The 16,503-nt window shown below is 36.6% G+C and overlaps 1 protein-coding gene and 1 long non-coding RNA gene across 3 annotated transcripts in view; one reads left to right on the top strand and one right to left on the bottom strand.

The window, feature by feature from the left end:
- LOC143895480 (uncharacterized) overlaps window positions 1-13,319 on the top strand; it is a 48,238-nt gene extending 34,919 nt beyond the window's left edge. The window contains exons 1-3 of one of the 2 annotated variants that reach the window (XR_013256334.1): window positions 11,028-11,470; window positions 12,583-12,784; window positions 12,874-13,319. This is a non-coding gene — a long non-coding RNA (uncharacterized LOC143895480). Of the gene's footprint in view, window positions 1-11,027; window positions 11,471-12,582; window positions 12,785-12,873 lie in introns of those variants that run through there. The other variant, XR_013256333.1, reaches the window with a different exon arrangement.
- LOC143895636 (mannosyl-oligosaccharide alpha-1,2-mannosidase IA-like) overlaps window positions 1-16,503 on the bottom strand; it is a 301,183-nt gene that overhangs the window by 75,450 nt on the left and 209,230 nt on the right. The gene's annotated exons all lie outside the window — the stretch shown is intronic.

The following is a 16,503-nucleotide window of genomic DNA, read 5'->3' as shown; positions in this document are numbered from 1 at the left end:
CTATTACGAAAACATCTTCATAAACGAGCGCTGAACGAATCGTGATTAACAAGTTACCAGCTTTTAACGAGTGGTCAATTTTTTAATTACTCGCTCAGCTTCACTGAATAATTTACGAGCCAGCAAGACCAGGGCATAAATCGTACCGATTTCACGAGCAAACGTTTATCATGATGCAGGTAGATGCTCTAAACATCTCATCAAAGCCAAAATTAAATTATAAAAGCTATGAATGCATTAGAAATCTCTCTATATCATTAATAACAACTATTAATGGTAGAGAGAAGAGAAAGGGAGAGAGAAAGATTCAAATTAATTTTATTATATAATAGTAATAAGCACAAAAAGTAAAATCTTAAATGTAAAGTATATGTTGTACGTCAAAACTAGCCTTAGAGTCAAATATTCCATAAATACAAAAAGATACTTCTCAGTTTATAACATGCATGCATCTAACATCGAATTTTAAGATAAGTCTGCGAAAAATAATTAATAAATTTCGTTTCGCTGTTATTCTTATTCTATACATTATCTATTTACCCTTCGCTCTTTCGAAGACAAATCTTTGATTAATTCTCTTCTCTACGTTCTACATTGTATGTACGAAACTTATTTCGCAGCATCAAATTTCTTGATGTTCTCTTAAAGTAAATTGTAATAGAAAAAGATTTTCCTTGCAATGCAAATTTAAAGTCTTTAAAATGTTGAATCGCACCGGACATAATAAAAAGAGAACTTACTTAAATGTCAATCGACTTACAATTTTCTTTTAGAGTTCTCCAGAATCGAGATATAATATCGAATTCTAACAATAAAGATGCAAAAAGTAGTTTTCTATTATAAGAGAAATTCAATTTATTAATATTTTCATGAAAACGCGCAACAAAATAGAAAAGTGCAGAAAATCTCACAGAAAAACATCAATTTAATTTAAAAAATGGATAATTTTTCAGATCAATATACTTCATTTAAAACTTATTGAACCAAGCAGCGAATTAACGCAAATCTGTATAAATTACAAGATCATAAATAAATAAAACGAACAAATGAGAATATCTTAATTAGTTCAATAATTATAAAATAACCAATAAGATATCAGGAAATAATTTTCTATACTATTTATGCGCGTGTACATGCTAATCGCTTCTATGAAATATTAAACCAAGAAGATATGTATGAAAATACAAGTCATATTTCTGTCTTCTATAATTTAGGAACGTGTGTGTTAACCACTCGTAAAATCTTCACGTTTCGTGACAAAATTTTTTCGTCTTCTTTGCTATCAGACTCAGGAATGTACAGCAATGTTCAGGAATACAATGAATAAGCATTGCATGAAATAAAATCAATATAAAACTTAAAGCCACTATTTCTTACATAAAATATTTATGATACATAAATAAGCGTACATAAATACGCTGAAATTTATAAAAGAATTTGTTAATAATATCAGCATCAATTCGTTATATTACATCTCTTCTTTTCACAATTTTACAAGCAGGTTAATATATTTTGATGTCGTACAGTTTATTAATTTGTATATTCAGTTATAAAAAAAAACAATACAACTAATACAGTAAATATTCTTTGTGTAAGTGTATTCTAACTTTGATCGTGTACTTGAAAATGACTGTACTTGCAAATAATACCATGCAAGGAATAGCCTTTGGTACACCTTCCTAAGACCACGTATACGTTTCAAAAGGCTCGCAAACCCAACCATTACTTATGCTTTTTACTACAAATAAATTGTCTGGGTAAAACCTATCTAAGAACTTTTCTTGCCTGTGCGCTAGCAGTTATTACGACAGTCGTTTGAAGCGACAACTTCTTCAATTTTCAAGGATGCTTATTTTGTATATTTTTACGTTATGGAGGAATAAAGAAGAAGAAATCATTTGCCTCGTCAAAAAGGATTCGTTGCATTTTTTATGGATGTTATATATATATATATATATTTTTTTTTAAATTATTATATTATATAAATATTTTATCATTATATATAATTTGAAATATTTAAAGAGTGCAACAAAGATTGTGATTAATTTAGGAAAATGCTTCTATCTAGGTACTGTCAACATTCCTATTTTACGTTCCCTCTCTACATACTTTTATATTATTATTCATTAATTTATTATCATACTAGAAAATAATTGTGGTCACCATGGTAATTAATATACAAGAAAATTACATTTCTTTAGATTTAAAATAATCAGCATTAGATCCAAAATTAAACGATTTTCAATTCGATCGTTTTTGAATATTTTATTCATTATTATGTTTCAGTAATTAGTCTGTTCTCACAAGTTTAGCTTCATCAGTACAAGCATAGTAGTTCGATACAACGCGTGAGTAACTAATACTGCTACCAAACTTAGTTCCCAAACGAGTAACGTCAAATTTTTGCAAATAGGTAGGACACGCGCGTACATGTTAAGTTCCGACATGGTGCTCTTAATAAAGATGATACAATCTCGGAGAAGATATGATGACAGCAACGTGGATAACGACTTAATCACGGTTTCAGCACTATATTGCCGTTCCCCGAGATATATCATCCCCGGGTTTAGTTTCTATCCTTCTTTTTAAAAACGGAACCAAGTCCGAGTCAGATATTACGCTATACCCGTCCATCGACCCTATACGTTCTTTACCGTGAAAGTTGGATCGCTCCGCGTTACATCGGAGCTGCGCGGCGACGCTGAGGCGTTCTCATACGGTGTACATGTCGCATCCTCGGTAAAATTAATTGCCTATAAAATGAAACGGCTATTTTTACGATCCTGAGGAGTCCAATTACGGGAAAGGGAGATGGCGAGCGTCTAGCGCCGCGAGAATATCGCGCGAGAGTAGAAATACGACAATTGGACCGTAGACATATCTTACATTTTGCAGTTTCGTCTTTTTTTTCGTCGACGACGATTGATTGTTCGGCGCTGACAGTGATAACGGAGTATCCGCGCGTTCGCTCTAATACGAAAATCTTTTTCGCGAGTACTACGTACTTGACGAGTAATCTTGGCAACATATTAATCGTACAATGAAATTATTTCTTATACGTGTACTCGTGTACTCATATACATATAACTATGCAATTTGTAATTATTTTTAGCTGATAGAAGGAATTTGTGGAACAAAAGCTATTCAAGCTATTTTAGAAGTCAATTAAAGGGGATTCTGGAAAGATATGCGCTAATCAATGACAGAGGGGAAACTGAACTTTGATTTTACATCAGCCGGGGCAAGCCCGATTATTGGCGGACATGTGCTTCGCGGTTTCCGATAAAACTCAATGGCACGTCGCTTCCAGTAATCGACGACGGTAGATTAATATCGCGACCGTTCGCAGGTAGTACGCAGAATGCGATATTAATCCAGAATGACGACACACGCGCATTGACAGTGACATACGTATTGCGTTCGATTGCCAGTTCACTGGCCATTTTTACGCGCGGCAGCTTTCCACTTCGATCGGAGCGCTCGGGGTAGGTATATAGGTATAGGAGGTAGTACCTCCTCCTTCCCGCCGAGGATTTCTCTGTGAGTGTCGATCGCGTTTCCCCGGGGTTCGAGTCGATGTCCGGCAATTATTTATCGCCGTCCTATCATCCGCCCTACCGCGTCCGCCCCTCAGTTCGCCAAAGCGGTCAGGCGATTCGATTCTCGGCGAAACTTTATAAATCGTTTATAAGCCGACGCGCTCTTATTTTCGACACCGCGAATTATTTATAGAAAAAATCTGTTACAATTTTGACAAATCGACTTAATTAAACAATTAATATTTTATTAAATCACTATTACAATAAATTTCGAATCAATTTGATGATGATCTATTCGGTATAACTCTATATATAACAAAGAAATATACAGTGATTTAATTTTGATTTAAGGCGTCAGTCAAATGTGAAAGTAAAGACCAGATTCTCGTACGGAGATAAACTGTCTATAAAGGCGGTTTCTAGTGTTTCCCTTTATGTATATGGCATTTGGTGTATAAACATGACGTATACACTCGACGTCGCTGCGTAATGCGTTTCCAGAACCGCATAATATGCGACCGCCTACGGTGAGCTCTCGTGGTATGTTTCTCGAAGTCGTCTGACGTACTCGACAAAAGATGAAATATTGGGGACACGCGTTCTCGCAGCCCAACAAGCTGCGTTGTTGAACGTAGAACCATTTGTCGCGCCGGACGAACCCGCCTTAGATATACAGAGTCGCGCTACACCATCGTTTTTTAAAATAATATATTTCGAAACAAAAATGACAATTAGGTATTCGCGATTCGAATGAAGGTTAATCGAGTGTATTATATACGTATATATAAATATGCCGCATCGTGAATGAGGGTAATTGAACCGTCCAGATTCGTTATAACTCAGATATTCCACCTACTGGCATTAATTTTTTCTAAACGCTCTTAGACGATGTTGAAAAATTCTCACTCTAAGATGTCTATAATGTCGATGCAGCTTGTGAGACACGACAAATACGATCGGAAGTGTTTGTACAAAGATCTTTTGCTAAATAATACGGATAGCAATAAAATATGTCTCATTAGGATAAATTGTGCTTTATTCCAAGAAATAAATAAATTAAGAAAAATGTTTTGATTTATATATATGTATGATGATAGAGAGAGTAAACTCGGGTAAGATGGCATAGAGGAAAGATGGCCATCACAGACATCGAGTGAATATGGGTTGGCCATATGAGTTTATAGTTTATACCCTATGTATAATATGATTCATGGAGAGAAATCCATTTACATACACTCATTCAACGATATACTTGATCGAGTATAAATTAAATAGTGTAAAAAAACTATTAGAATAGATAAATAAATGACAATAGGATAACACACATGCATATAATAGTTTTAAATATACAGAAATATATATGTATAAAATATATAAAACAAAAATTAAGCAACGTACTATAAAATAGTATAACGTTATAATTAGAGTCGCGATGGTAATGTCCATTATGGATAATGATTTGCTTTCCGGCAATTATTCGTCCCAGAATACCGGCTTTAGTTTAAAGTTGCGGATAGATCTCTCAGGATCGTGTATAATACTCGCTCGGTAATTTTGAGGGCCGTGGTAAATAGTCCCTGCGCAAAATGGCCGCGAGGGATAAGGGAAAAGAGCGGTAGAAGCGAAAGCCGAGAGATAGATAACGGTAACCGGTGCTAATTTATTTGCCTTATCCTATTTCGCCCACCGCCAACCGTGCCGTGCTCGCGCCACTGTGGATGCTTCCTGATTACATACCATTGTTTTCAACCTCGACAATGTATACGTACTTGGATTAAAAGCATAAAATGGAATCATTGTAATCTTTTATTGTACGGTAATTCATACGATTTGTACACTACCGCTGTGGATTTTAATCTCGCTTTAGATTGTTCCGTTTTAATTGGTAGGAAAACGAGTAAAACGTTCGTTTCGCGGGTTTTCCTCAAGAAATGGAATATATTTCGCTTTTGCAATAAGATGCAAAATTTTCAAAGCGGCTACGACAGGCTATAGTGTCGCGTCTCTTCCACCTTCTCATCTAAACAGCATGTAACATACGGAACTGTTCTCTTAGGTGATTACTCTTCACTTCATATTTCAAACTGGCGTATACAAGCTCGTCATTTTACATCGAGTTCACTGAACTTTTCGCCTAGAGTGTGGGACCATTTATACTTACTACATTTCCCCCGCCGTTTTACAGCAAAAAAGTTAAAGTAGGTCGTCACATGCTTTATTAACAAGGTGTCAACATTACCTTCGAGTCGCTACTTGACGAGTAAAACCCATCAACAAATACTTCCTACTTCATTACGTAATCCCGATCTCTTATAAAAAGCGGAAAGTGTCGAAACAATTTATTAAAATATTTAGTACCTTTATATTTTTATTGAATATTGTACTTAAGCGTAGCATATAGATCGCTCTTATTGTATACGTATAGACAGACATCACGTTTAATATCAAAACAAGATATTAATATTTGATTTACTGGAAAAGCTGCTGGGACAACATGTCGTTAATAATTTGCATTGCTACATGAATTTATGAGAGCACATCGTTAATATACTACATTTGATGCGATAGCATAACTCGTAATTTATTTATAACGTTTGACATATTTCCATACGTTCAACGTTGAAGATCTGTAATTTCGTCGAGTCGGATTTCTATATGTAATAAAATAGTAATATTTCCATTTTCTTTCATGTCCATGCACACATGCAATTTTACTTACCGTGCAACTGATGATCGGGCATCTGACAACGAAATGCGAGTGTATTCTCTCTCTTATGAAGATTACCCATAAATCTTACCTGAAAAGAGAAAAAATAAATCTAGTTATTATATATTCAATAACGAAACTCTATAATCTATATAACGACAGCAAACAATGCGCGCAGTAAATGTACAATAAAATGGAATTGAATGTGATTTATATACCACACTGAGAAAAAATATTTAGATTCAAAAAAATATTTATTTAGCTGGCTCCTATATAATAGCTTATTGGCTTATTTACTTAATATAATACACATATTTTTTTTATTTAGAATTAAATATTTTTATTTAAATTAAGTAAAAATATATAATTCTAAATAAATATGCGTATTGCATTAAGTAAATAAGCTGTTAGGAGTCAATATCTAACAAATATTTTTTTGGATTTAAATATTTTTTCTCAGTGTATATATGAGCTACTTTGTGCTCCATAGTAAAAGGGATACTTAACAATACATTGCGCTATTAATAAATTCCATTAAATTCCGTATACAGTAAATAAAAGGAGCGGTAAACGAGAACGAGAGTTACGCGCGCAGCAAGCGTGCGTTATTGCAGCCGAGAGGTGTTTAGGGACAATTAATTCGAGGTTTAATTCAATCAAGGCGACAAGCATGCCTGACATCCACACTGGACATTATTAATTACTAATTGGTCCCGCCGTGCGATACGGTTATAAGATACACAGCCAGTGTCTCTCTTCGATCGGTATAATTAGTCGCAAGGGTGAGGTGTCTGGCGAGGGCGAGAATCATTAAGGATTTATTTATAACTTGTACAATGGGTCCTCGCCGATCTCTATGGCGATACCGTGGCGATTCCTTCCGAGCCTCATCCTACCATCTCCGCCATTTCCGCATCGTTAAATCCACAGCCAATGTGGCCGATCACCGACTTGTATTTCCGGGCTTTAATTAGACGTTCTCATAAATGGCATTAAGATCGGGTTTCGCTAAATCTTTTATTTGCAATCGCTGCTTTTATAATTAGATTATTAAAAGAAATTGAATGTTTCAAGACCAATGTCAGAAATATTGATTTCGAAATCCATCTCAATCTAGATCTAATTTGCCTTCTCTTCGTATCGCAATAAAACCAAAGCAGTATAAATATCCTTGTTATCGTTTATATCAAAATGATGAAGTGAAATACATTGATAATCCCTTCAAGGTAAATGAATAAGAAAAGATGCATTATATTAAAACTTGTCTTTCAACTATACGCTAATTAGAGCCGCGCAACTTATATCCAATTTCTCTCATTAACCAGATAGAAGATAAAAAGTTAACTATATAAGTCTAATAATAATTAAGCAAACCAATGCTCGTAACATCAACGTTTTTAACAAGCTACATTGACGTTGCTGCAAATGTCTGCTGATATCTGAGCGGCGTGTAGTAGGTACCTAATTAGCACACAGGGATATTACACGAGATATATATTTATACGCGGAACAAATGTACCGGGCAATTCGTGGTTTGGTTTAAATTAACTATATTACAACAAGTACGGAAATCATCGGAGAACCGTCGCTGGATGTGCCACTTTTCAGAGTGAAGTGCGCGGATACTTCGCAGTCTTCTGGGTCCTCATCGTCCGTCGCGCATCTGATTCCCGGGCGCCAAGGGTCGGGCGCTTGGATGATGCTAGAAAAGCAGACAATCAGACACGCTCCGAATGCCAGCCGAGCTCGTAGACCAGTCTCTTTCTCCTTCTTCCCTGGTATCTTATTTCAGTCACCGTCCCGCTATTTCTCTCTCGCGATCCTCGACGGGTCGTTTCGAATGTTTGCGTTATTACCTTCCGGTTCCACGCATAACAGAGAAATTCAACTAACAAGATCCTGAGATTCACGATGATAAATGCGTTGTCAAAAAAGTTACAATATAACGTTAATATGGCGTATAATTGGCTGTGTGTTAATACACGTGAGAGCGTATATCTCATCCGTTTATTCAGGAATTACAGAAACTATTCATCGCGCACATTGCTGACAAAACCGCGTGCTGAATTATCATCGGTCATCGTTCATCATCAAGCGCCTCTCATGTAAGCAGCTATACAAAACCGCAGACGAGCTTAATGAACGACTTGCCGAAAGTTTCGTGGGGATCGACGAAATCCCCGGAGAATCGTGCATCTGCACGGACGGGGGATTCGGGCTTTAGACTATATAAGGATCTACGTAATGTGGTTCAATGCGGTATCCTTGTTCTCATCCCGGGCTATACCCTCTCTCGAGATACGAGTCTAGTCCTAGGTTGTGAAGTGGGTTTACGAGAAATCGATTTGCCGAAGAGGATTACGAGACGCGGAAAGGGCAGCGGTCGTCAGTCAAGCCGCAGATGATCGATACTCGCGCTTCTGATATCTCATGACCTTTTCCATCCCTCAGTATTCATTGTACTACGATAGAAATCTTCGCTTCGTCGCGTCCATCCGTCTTGCGCCGCTTTATTAAGGTCCGTAATTACTCTCGTGACCGTTTGCGCCGTAGTCACGTTGAACTATGCACGCGGGTGGCGCACAATTATGTGGAAGTGAAAAATAAAAAAAAAAATAAAAAAAAACGCGCGTTAATTGCTATAAAATATTCGCGGGGCGAGTGCAATCGACACCGTCACGCTGAAAGCACTTGAACTTTTCGTTCGCTTGATTTAATTGCCCATGCAGGTGTAATAAATTTGACGGCTGAATTATATTATAACGCTTTAACCGATCGATCGTGCCGTGCAGCCCGAAAGCATACAATATCTCGTTGCCGAATGCAAATATTGATTTTCGTAGACAAAAACTCCGGCCAGTCACCGGTAGTTATTGTTATTAAAATCATTTTATCGCGCCCCGACGCGGCCGGTGATTGCTGTCATTATCGTTACGGTATTGGTCCCCAGTGATAGTATTACCGGCGTTCATGTTAATATCGAGGACATTACGATGCAATTACCGATAATCGTGCTAAAATAACGATGACATTGTTCTCAACGCTTATACCAATCACCGATACGCGATCGTGCATGTAAATCCCCGCGACGTGACGATCCTTAAAACATTAATCGGCGAGAGAAACGAGTGATGGGGAGAGCTAATATATAAAGCCGCTGCCGATAAAATCACAACGATCCGAGCTGCATTTGGATTAATTGGTTGTTCGTTGAAATACGTATGATACCGGAATTAAATATTTTTAACGAGACGTTACTGAGAGCTTCGATGAATAACGTGATGTTTATATTAATGGCACGTATAAACGTAAAACGAATACCAAGAGCATAAATGACTATATGCAACACTCTCGAGAAAATGCCGGTTACAATAACAATGACTAACAAATTAGCGCCGCGGAGTAAAAGACAGAAAGCCTTTCATTTCGTTGCCGTGCTTTTGTCGAAATTTCTTGGCGAGGAAACACCGAGGGACGAGGACAAGAGAAGAGACCGAAACTCGTCTAGCGGTAAGACAGCGAAGCATAAAACTGAAATAAGAAGGAAGAGAAGCAAGATAGAACGAAGAGAAAATATCAAGAAGAGAAGCGAGAAAAAAAGAACGCGGGAAGGAAGGAGGAGAGAAGAGGATAGGAGAAATAAATTCTTTTCTCGGACGCCTTGTGCCATCTCACAAATAGCCCATAGAGTCAAGATGGTTTGTATGGGTGCCGTGGGACTACCTCGCACCTTTCGGCTTCTCCAAATACCCACATAGAAAACCCCAGGAACCGCATCGACCAAGACATCCTCAGTTATTTACTTTTACCCAGGATCGATGCCGCCACTCTGCACACAAACTTGCCTCGTCGCTTTATCCGTGCGAATATCAACGTAGTATTGTCGCAAACTGTTCTCTTTATACTTTCCCGGCCTCTTCTGAATCAGTTTTCGCAGTAGGTAATTAACGCGAGGCACTTAAAAAAAAGATTCTATTAGAAAAATCAAACTGATGAGTCTCGAAGACGATAATGTGTATATATAACACTAATTCGCAAACTGTTGCAATTACGGACAAACAGTATCAGTATGACTTTTATTTTTTAGTTTCTTACAATAAATTATGATCATTATACGGCCACATATCGCAATTTTCAAAAAGTGTCATACGTCTGAAAAATATAGTATTAACAATTTATATCATATATATATATAAAGAATTAGTAAAATTTAATAATTAAAATAATATTTTTCACTAAATGTGCACAATGAAAATAAATCTTTGGTTCATTCTTGAGTTTAAAATAACGGCATATGGTAGACGGATGTCGTGATTTACAAAAACTTACGTCCATCTTACTGCCTACGGGGGAATATCGATGGCTATCGCCACCGGGCCATTCTGTTCACCCGGTAGTGCCTAATATACTCTTCCTGCACGTGTAGGCTATATATCGTATCCGGCCTAAGTCTAACTCGATGATATTGCTTCTTGTCGAATAATCAATGGCGTCTTCGCGTAAACGTGATCCTCGAAAACTTACGATTGCTTTGAAAAGCTGGTACTAAAAATTTTTCCATTTTGACTGTCGGGATAAAAAAACTGAACGGTAAAACTTGCACTCATATGAATTGAATAAGTAAAATATGCAAGTTGCTGAAACCATTTCTCATCGAATATCAGATTAAAAAATTGGCATATATTTAGAAATTATTAAGTTGATAACAAAATCATTAACAATTAATATAGTGACAATTCGTTGGTTTTTAGCTGATATTTAATTCTAATGCAAACTACGCAGCTTGGACTGGTTACAGGCATATTTTTCAACCATCTTCGAAACCGTGCATCATAAATCATTGTGGATAAGTGGCAGTGTGCTGCTATCAGAATCACCGAATTAAAGTGCGCCTGCGGAGATACCAAAAATTTGACAAGCAACGGAAATAACGATGGACGTGATGCCAGTTTCACGAGCCACGCGATGGATCTACGTCTGACTTATCGTGCAGCTGTTTTGCGATCGATTATCATATAGCCACGAGGCGAAATCCTGTCACGGTCCGAACCCAGAGGATTCCGCATGCGGCCAAGAGGAGAGAAAGATCGATACATCATGCAGAAGCTTTGCGCAGGGCGGAGGAAAGATAGGAGCGCGTATATGACTCTCGCATACCTCCAAGAATGACACTACATACCTATGACGCCTCCGTGCATAATATTGCTTCTTTATCTTACCAAAGGTACAGCCAAGCGAATAGCTTACATGCAATTCAAACGCATATGAGACGCAACTTAGCCTGTAATTTTCCAGTGCACTCATTTGCCTTCCGTCTCGTCAAATTTACTTCAGCAAAAGTAATACACGCTTGTTGTTTATACATATATAATCTAACATCAATAGAATATTAATACAGATACTGCAATAAAATGTGATAAAAATCTGATAACGATATTGTTATTAATGTAAAGTTTCGTGAAATTAGTTAATAACTTTTGTATCGCACCCACACAAAAAAGATAATACATGACAATTGCAGTTTCTTGAAAACAATTTGTAAGTGTATTAATTGTTGCCAAACTAAATTACAAAAAACATTAGTTAACACAGCAAAAAATTTAATCAATTAACAAAAAATGTATCAAAATACAAGTAGGTAAATTTATTAATAAAAGTAGCAGAAAAAATCTGCATATATTAAGAGTGATAAAGCATTAAACCATTTTGAGAGACTCTTCTGTCCCATAAAAATAAAAATATGTCTACGATTATAAAAAACGGGCTAACTAAGAACCAATAATGCGCAAAAGTTTTATTTTTATTTCTATTTTACATATTTTCTAACCTTAAATATAAAAATATGTATACCTCACTAACTAAAAAGAGCATAAATGTCATTTAATTGTATTAAAAAACTATATTAAAAAAAGAAACCGGATTTAGTTGTCACTTTATACAAACCAAAATATATAAAACCAGAATTTCTATAAAAATGATGTGACGTTGTGAAACGTTTTTATTGTCATATTATACATAATTACATAAATGGAAAAAACGATTTTGCTAAGTATCCAAAAATTTATAAAGACAAGTACAATGACAATGCTAAAAAAAATTTCAACATTTTAGTAGCCAGTTTGAGATAAATAAATATTAGATAATAATTCAACAAAATAATTTTCAGATATATATCCAGCTAAAAATTTTTAGATACTTCAGCAAAACCGTTCTTTCTATGTACAAATAAATCAATGTTTTTGTCCGTATTAGAAAAAAAAAAAGCTTGTTGATTATAGAATTAAATTAGTATAAAATAAAAGAAAACGGCTGAATTCTGATAATTGAATTTCCCAGGAAGCTAATCTCGACGACCAGGCACGACGTTGCACATTATAACAGTGCCCCGTATGCAATATGCAAATATCAATTGCAGATTCTGAAGTTAGAGGTGGTGACAACAGAATGATCGAAAAAGCGTCCGGCGAATCGCGTGACGACGACGTGACACGAGCGGGAAATTATCTTATCCTCGCATGATCCTCACTTCATTATCAAAGTATGCGCGATGTGGAATGGTGTTCCGGAAGGTACACGAAACGACATCGTAAAAAATTGGATTAATATTATAAAACGGTTTCTTCATAGTCCAACAGACGAGAAAAAGGAAGATTATGTCTTCAGATCAAGATTGAAATAATATAGGACCAAAGAAGACAGAGAGCTAGAGAGACTTGCGGAAAGTCAAAATGACCAATAACCCTTCTTCCGTACGTACGTATATATTTGCACTTAATTAAAACGATGTTAACCCATCAGGATATACAGAAAATCGTTTCGACGCGCTCGGTATGCGGGCATAAATTGCTGATGAGAAAATCTTCTTGAAGTTATACGACTTAATGACGATATCCGCCGTACCTCGTACCGGTTATATGAACTTAATGGTTCCTTAAATAGAGACTAACATCGTATTTACGATATACGATATGAGCGCGCCGACAGAAATCGTAAAGTTAAAATATTTTGTGCCAGCGAAACGAGGGAGCGCGAGCACGTTCTTTTGGCGCGAGACACATCTTAAATACAGTTTGACGGGTAGTTCGTTCTTTAAAGCTCGTAAGATGTAAGAACGACGTAATTTTTAATGAAACATTTATACGAGAGAAGCTCGTCTTTGTCTCGTCTAATCTTCTTGAAAACCTTGTATTAAACGAGTATATTGCCGCTGTGCGAAACTTGATTATATATCTTCTGCGTGCAGTAACTCTGATACGTCTATAAAGAATCATTTAAATTCTTAGGGAATTAAAAAACGTGATTGATTTCTCTTTCCATCGCATTTATGTTGAGTGGCTTGTATAAGTGGAACCGCGTGTAAACGTACCGCCTCGATAATTGAGGACGAGTGCTGCAAGTGCAATCCGATAGTCGTAGAATCTTCTTGTCGGAGCCATATCCTCGGTGGAAAACCGGTCGAGTTGGGAGTTAGTTCTTGCCGCGAAGCAAATTCCACTTTGGCTGGGAGGCGAACGGCGGAGAACCCGAGAACGACGAACGTTGATCTCACCCGGAAGTAATGATGCAACAAAGGGACTGCGCTAGAGGACTCGCGCTTTCAGATATACTCGGCGCAATGAATATTTTATCGAGAGGACATCGCCGTCTGCTCACGGGAGTGGACATTCTTGCGGTTTAAGCATATTGTTCGTGTTCAAGGGGTTTTCACTGACACCAGCCATAATTTCCAAGACAATTATAATCGCGATGTACAAACCGATAGAATATGTAGAAGATATAACGCATCTGATGTAATCTAGGCATTCCAAATATTTGGATTGCAGGAAAATAAACGTGATTCCAAATTCAATGAATTTCTAACTCCTACTTGGATTTTATATGCTATTGTTCTACCGTTTATTTTGTCAATTGATTTTCTTCGGTAATTATTTGTTGACTTTGGCATCGTTATGCAAATTATTTGGTTGCTGATTGAAAAAAAATACCGGAGATCGAAGTTGCAAAGAGTCCACGAGCATTATTTCATGATAAGCGAATAGGAGTAATATCAGTAATAAAGCGAAAATGTAGAATGGCTGCGTTCAAGAATTGCGGTCGATATTTCTTCCATTTCAAGTAATCAGAACCGAACTCGCGAACACAACGTTCGCAAAAACAAAACGTGCGAGGACGCCGATTCAGTTCATTCCGGGCGCCACCAGACTAATCCAGGAAACTCGCTCGATTGCATGTCGGTGCCGGGATAACCAGTGGATTTAGACCTATGGCCGCTGCGCCAGACCCTGGAGAGGTTTGGATAACATATCGATATCGGGGAAAAAGATTAATACTCCGTAGGTTGGGCACAGCCGCGCCGTTTGTTTCCGCTTGTTTGTAAGCCAATACGAGGGCTCCGCACCGATGAGAGACACCGGTGCCGTTGCAAACGTAAAGCACTGTCGATTATAATTTAATGATGCGATATACGCACAGAATATAGAAACATTTAGTTATGTGAAAACAATACAAACGACAGCTAATGCTGTTACGGAAAATATCCCGTAGCCGGAAACTGAAATAATCGTTTAAAATATTTTTAAGGAGTGATTTAAATATCTGTAAGGCCGCGGTTGTGTGTGCACCAACGTCGCATAACTTTAGCTTAACTCACTCTTCATCTCTTTCCAACTGTTCCCCTCATGTCCATTTTTACCAATGTATTATAAATTAATTTTGATCGGTTTAACTCACTTTTCAATTCTAGTTCTTAGAATTAAAGAAAAATAAAAGGTAAGTTAAACCAAGATCAAAGTTAATCTGCATTAGTAGGAACGGATATTAGAAAGAAACGAAGCTAAGGTTAAAGTTATGTGACGTTGATACAACCAGACCTAAGAGATTCTGAAAAGATCGCCGTATATATATATATATATATATATATATATATATATATATACATCACAAATAATATTAATTATCGCGTTTTTTCTTGGCTGCACTATCGCCCTGCACTGCCCTGCACTACCCAATAGCGTTGCTTTAATGTTGCACTAGTGTTGCACTAGTGGGCAATAGTGCAGCCAAGAAAAAACGCTATTAGACAGAATATTAAATTTTGAGAATATTTATTGTGTTATAAATATGTAAATAATAAACCATTTACACATATTTGCATTAAGCATACATATGTTAGACGACGTAAAAAAAAGCGAAATTTAATCTCTTAGTAAAATTGCCCTACTTTTAAACCTCAATTAGCACACTTATAGCTACAATTGAATAAAAGTTAAACTCTCTTAGTACAATATTCAAATATTGATAAACTTTAATCTAATTTTCACATTTCATGCTGTGTCACGCATCGGAATAATATTCTATTGCACAGTGAATCGTTGATATTCTAATTCATTGTTGTAGCGTGCATCACGAAAGCATTTACTGATGTATCGACATTTAGTACCATATTTGAAATGTAATATCTTTATTCGATTTCGTTCTTCATCATTTTCCGCTATTTTCAAAAGCGCGCATATACGCAAATTAAAATCGCTTCTCGTGTTACCTCATTCTCGTTATCCATCATGTAATAGTTGAATTTGCGACGATAAATCTTTATGCTTTCTCGAATCTACGCTGCTTTGGACAAGTGTATGGCGTTAACAAATCGTGATTTTTTCACGTTGGTGCGTTATTAACATCAGAATATTATCGTTCCATCGTCTCGGTTTCCGAGAAGTATTTTCCTTACCATATAACGTAATTACTGACAATGAGAATTGTTTCACAGAAACTCATTTCGGTTTTTTTTTTCACTATGTAATGACGTACAAATGGTATTATCTATGCAATAATATAAAATAGCTGAGAAAATATATTCCAAAAATTGCAACATTTTTTCTCACAATTCTGTGATAAATTACTGAAAGAAATCAATTTCAATTTATGGTACTTAGATCACTTTATGATCAATTTGCTTAGATATATGGTCGTCGAAGGCCTCGCACGGCAAGCGAACCGATTCTCAAATGATGATCGAATTTGCCCTTTCCGCGTTGCAGCTGCGGCGGACATAAGCGTGATTTATCTCGTTTTGCATACCAATTTCGCCTGCCTCCATTCGACGGCCGTTGGAACTTCCGATTTTCATTCGGCTAAATTGCCTCCGCGTTTTATTTGAGCGCGTTTCGATTTCAGGCAAATTTCCGATATTTCTTATGGAGGGAAAAAAAAGTCAAACGATCGTTTTCTTCACTTCAAAAATCATTTACGGAAGACATA

The sequence above is a fragment of the Temnothorax americanus genome, unplaced genomic scaffold (genome assembly GCF_048541705.1).
Source record: "Temnothorax americanus isolate GAGA-0224 unplaced genomic scaffold, ASM4854170v1 Scaffold16, whole genome shotgun sequence".
Classification (NCBI taxonomy): domain Eukaryota; kingdom Metazoa; phylum Arthropoda; class Insecta; order Hymenoptera; family Formicidae; genus Temnothorax; species Temnothorax americanus.
This window is presented reverse-complemented; position numbering and strand designations above follow the sequence as displayed.